The sequence below is a fragment of the Tupaia chinensis genome, unplaced genomic scaffold, assembly GCF_000334495.1.
Source record: "Tupaia chinensis unplaced genomic scaffold, TupChi_1.0 Scaffold000184_1, whole genome shotgun sequence".
NCBI classification, from domain to species: Eukaryota; Metazoa; Chordata; class Mammalia; order Scandentia; family Tupaiidae; genus Tupaia; species Tupaia belangeri.
The window spans coordinates 594,699-599,671 of NW_006159659.1; the positions used below are offsets into that span (position 1 = coordinate 594,699).

General features: G+C 40.8%; 1 pseudogene; it reads right to left on the reverse strand.

Annotated features, from left to right (window-relative positions):
- The window catches only part of LOC102478837 (60S ribosomal protein L7-like 1 pseudogene), a 15,852-nt pseudogene extending 11,963 nt beyond the window's left edge, over positions 1-3,889 (reverse strand).
- Positions 3,890-4,973: the final 1,084 nt, after the last annotated feature.

The window sequence follows — 4,973 nt, forward strand, 5'->3', positions numbered from 1 at the left end:
TGGGATGTGTTATATGCTCCACACATACATACACACACACACACACACACACACACACACGGACAACTGCAATCCAATTTTTAAAAAATTTGTTATAGGGCATGAGCACTTGCTGGAAAGAAAGAGGAAGGGGGTGGGGGAGAAAGCACCCCCCAGGACAGAAGACTTCATTGCAATTCCTTCTCCTCCGCTCCCTGGGGACTTTGGGCACACAAGCACATGTGCCAGCATTTCTGTTTTGTTTGTTTGTTTGTTTCAAGCTGCTAGGTCCAGAACTCGACCATGCAGTAGACTATGCAGTAGACGATGTGGGATCCAGTCATCTATCTTAACCGCCATGCCACCTGGTTGGCTTCCAAAATACCTGTTATCCATCAAAACCCATAAACGACTAAGCACTATCACATTCATACACTACCAGAGACCCCCAAGATGGCACTGTAGTTCATTATATTCTGAACCACTGGGTTTAAAGCATCCAGTTTGTGTTGGTGAATTGGGCCACTCTGACCTCACCCATCATTCACAGTCTGGCAGATTACATGTCCCTGAGCATGGAAATGTAGAGCAAATCTTGTTAATTATCACAATAGAATCAATATTTTAGTGGATGATAAATTTTTTCAAAAACTGTGAGAATAATTCTGAGATTCAGACCCTGGATAAATCACCTGCTATATTTTTTATCATCCTTTAATTTATCAAATGTCAAGTTCTTGGTCTGAAGTACATATCCTAATTATTCTATCCTTATATTAAAATATGATATACTTATTGTAATTTGTAGAATTGTATTAAAGAAAATGCAAAGTCTACCTATTTACATTTCTTTAATTAAATAAAATATTATCTCTTTATCTTAAGATTTAAATGCCCCTAGAAAGCTTCATGTTTTGACTCCACTCTATTAGGACAGGATCAAGCTGCCAAAACAAAGCAAATTTTAGATTTTGAAAAACTGACATCCTATATCATAATCACTGATAACAATGAAGTGTTCAGTAATGTGTCACAGTTATTTGACAGTTGACATGTAACAATACCTGTCCTCTCCTCAGATCTTCACTTGGGGGGAGAGGAAAAAAACCTGAAAGGTGGTAAAAATGAAACAGGAAAAGGAAAAGAAACATAATAAAACATTTTTTTTTCCAAAATCAACAATCACACTTTAATAGAATGGTTTCCCTAACAGGTGAAGTAGAAGAAATCTATATAATACTGATGTAGTAGAAACACTATGGAATCTATGTACTGTATTGCATATTATATTATAGAATGCTATATAGCCTTTGAAATTAAGAATGGCTGCACATTCACTATAAATAATCTCCAACATAAGGGTCTCATTTTTTATGATAAACTTACTTATACAGTTAATATATTTCAATGTATTATGGGTACCATTATTTAAAGGAAGTCAAGGTGGTTACTTTTACACAAACATTTTATAAAACACTGTATACAACACACTGTACTATGACTATTTTTATGTACATTTCTATAAGGCAAAAATGACCTTAATTTTATTATTTTGAAAATGGTTCATATTTAGATTTACTATCATTTATACCTTCTCTATTGCAACTGAGAAAAAAATGTGTCACTTTAGGTCAGACTTAGGATCCTAAAGGTTGACCCTGACAGCAGTGGCAAGGAATCTACAGAACAGAAAAACTACAAATTCTTGATATCTATCTCCTAAACAGTCAAATATCCAAAAAATATACTAGTATCTTTATACTTAGATATATTTGATAACTCATTAAAGAGTTCTACATTCACCTAAACCATTTAGGAAGCTATTTTGTTTTTTTATCTTGTACTAATCCTTAGTTTGCTTACATAGTACTTCCTTTATTATCCTAAATTTGCTTCTTTAAACATTTGGCCTGGTTCTAGCCTATCACATTCTGACCCATGTTTGAATTCAACCACAAGGCTTTTTTTGTTTTAAACACCATGAAACTTGTGTGAGGTCTTAAAGCAGGAAGGCTGGTGTGAAGGAATGAAGAAACTGCCTGTGTTTTTAGTGAGGGATACAGGTCTGTAAAAACTGTTCATATTTTAATGTAAGATGAAAATGATAAAAACAGATCCACAATCATCCTATTCCTGACCTTCATGATTCATTCAGCAGACATTTATTGAGTCCATAATATGTATGTGCCAGGCTAAAATGCTTGGGGTTCAGAGAGAGAAAAATAAAGTCTCTGCTTTCAGGAGTTCACAGTATACTAGGGATGAGACCATAAATGTAAATACCTTATACAGACCAACTTTGAAAGCTTTTAGTATGGAAAAAAATTTTTTGATGTATTTACTTATGTAAATGACTATTTTAAAAAACCCCAAAACATCATTCTGGTAAAATAGAATTATTCTCTGGTAGGAAGCTACTGCAGAGGAGATGGCAAGATAGGTATCAATATTACACATCTGAGTGGAAATTCTCAATCCTCTGTTCATTGGTTCCAATATTCCCAAATTGCATCAGAAGTAATTTACTAGAAACAGCTCACCAGCCAAAGGAAACAAAATATCTAAAGGCAATTAGTTAAATTCCAGTTTTAATAAATCTAGGCAACACGGGCTCTGTTTGACATACCTTCTGTCAGAATAGCAAGAAAATTCTTTGGAAATGGCAAATTGTGGAATCCTATCTGCCAGGTTGTGGAAAACATGGCAGTGACTGAAATTACAAGGCATTACCAAATGAGACCTCTTATAATACTTCATTCATTCCTGAAAAACACATGACCTCAAACTACTGGCTTATTTGTTTACACCCTTAATTTTTCCACAAAGGATCTGAAGCAGCCAGCTACCCTAATATAAAGCAAAGTACAAGAACTGTGTTCACCTGGCTTTGAATTATGGCTCTGCCACTTACTATTTATAATCTCTGTGCCCTTAACTTCTGAGATTGTTTCCTGATCCATAAAAATGGGACAATTCCTACCCTGCTGGGTTATAGGAAGGATAAAATGAAATATATATATATATACACACACATACACACACACACACACACACACACACATATATAAAATACCACAGTAGCTGACATATAGTAGGTGCTAAGTAAATAATAGTGTTGTGCCCTCCTTATCCAAATGTATGCTATATAGAAAAAGGATAGGGTGCAATTTTAAATGACTTTCCTCCTTACATATTGATACATGTCAAGTAGAAATGTAAACTAATTTTGACTTGCAACTGTTAATATTTCTATCTAAAACTCAGACTCAAAGCAAATTCAGTTTCTTTCTACAAGTCCAGCGTTTGGAGAACATTTTATTAACCTTTTAGCTGTATTATTTGATGCGAAAAAATTCTGAAGCAAAAAACAGAAAGAGCCCTCTGGCATACTGTTTTTGCATGCTATTCATTCAAAGGATGATTACATTCTATATTTGACTTTCTATAAAAGATTTATAGTATTAGACTGGCTAACGATTTTAAGTGAATTTCTTTAATTCTGTCAGGCTTAAAAACACGATTTCCTCTTTCTTAACACATACCATTTGGAGAGTAGCACTTAATTTAGATTTTTCAACGCTGATCCAATCGCAAAATGCTAAGCACAATCGTAAGCACTGTTACAACTCTGCTTGCATGAAGGAAAAACAAGTAAACATCTTAATACAGCATTGGAGATGACTGGGAAAGAATCTGAAAAGCGATCTGAACTGATCCCCCTCCCCCTCCCGCTCCATTAAACCCGAGAATGCAAGTGTCCCGCATCTCAGATCAAACTGAGCCTCGGTTTTACTGACGTAACCAGTAACCCTATCCACCTCTCACACTGCGGAGGCCGGCTGGGCAGCGGCTGCCGCCAAGTACACCACTCATCAGAGCCTGCCCCATTCCACCCCCGCGTTTCAGTCATGCTTTCCAGAAATGGGGTCACTCACTCAGTAACTATTACACACACACAGCCTATCATCCTGTAATCCCCCCAAAGTCCGCTGAGGGGATAGAAGACAGCAAAAAGTCAAGAAGGAAGAATCACAGACGCGCTACCATCAGGAATTGATTTTCGACTCCAGAGAGGAGCGCTGATACCCTGCAATGGGTCTTGTCTGGATTATTTTCGCAGATCCCAAGTTGGTTTTGGGACACAGGAGACTGCGAAAAGCTCGGTGCTGTGATATACCCGGGAAAATTCTGTTGTGCCCCCCGTCTGGGTATATTGTTTGGGTTTTTGGCACTCGAGTGGGTGTCTCAGGGACGGTCATCAGATCCCGAGCTTGAAACACCAGCAAGCCCTTTACGGCGGCCGCTGATACCGAATATCACGCTCTCACCTCCATCGACAGGAAACTCGTTAAACTCGCAGGGACCGGTCCGCGAGCTCAGCGACCTCAGAAACCAGGGGACAGGGAGTGGAGGACCTCGGGCTTCCACTTTCTCCTTTGCAGCAGCAGCAGAAACCGCCGCAGCAGATCCAGGGAGGCAAAACCCTCCGCTGTCCTGCACCCCTTACCCGAAACCTCCACAGGTCGCCACCCTGGCCCCGTGCGCCCACATCTCCCAGCAACCCCTCCCTTAGCTGGATTCGAGAGTCCCTGCTCCCTGGTGAGGCTAATGCCATACATCTCCCTTAGCCCCCAAAGTCGCCTAGGTCCAAGTAAGCCCCCCGACCCAGCAGGGCCAAACTTCCCAACTCTCCACCGGCCCCCGCTCCGCCTCCTGCTACCCCCCACGCCAAGTTGATTAAAATCGGCTTCTTGCAAAGCCCCAGCGCCCACTCCAAACCTTCCACGCGCCACCACACCGGCAGCCCCCCGAGCGAGGGAGGGAGGTGAGAGTGCGGGTGGGAGGACTAGACAGACGGGCAAAGAGACCAACCCCAACAGTTCAAACCGGGATCCCGGACCTGGGGGAGACACAAGCGAGCGGGAGGAGAGGCCGAGCAGCCAGCTCCGGGGAGGGGAGCCAGCCAGCGGGGGCGCGGGGAGGAGGCGCGCCGG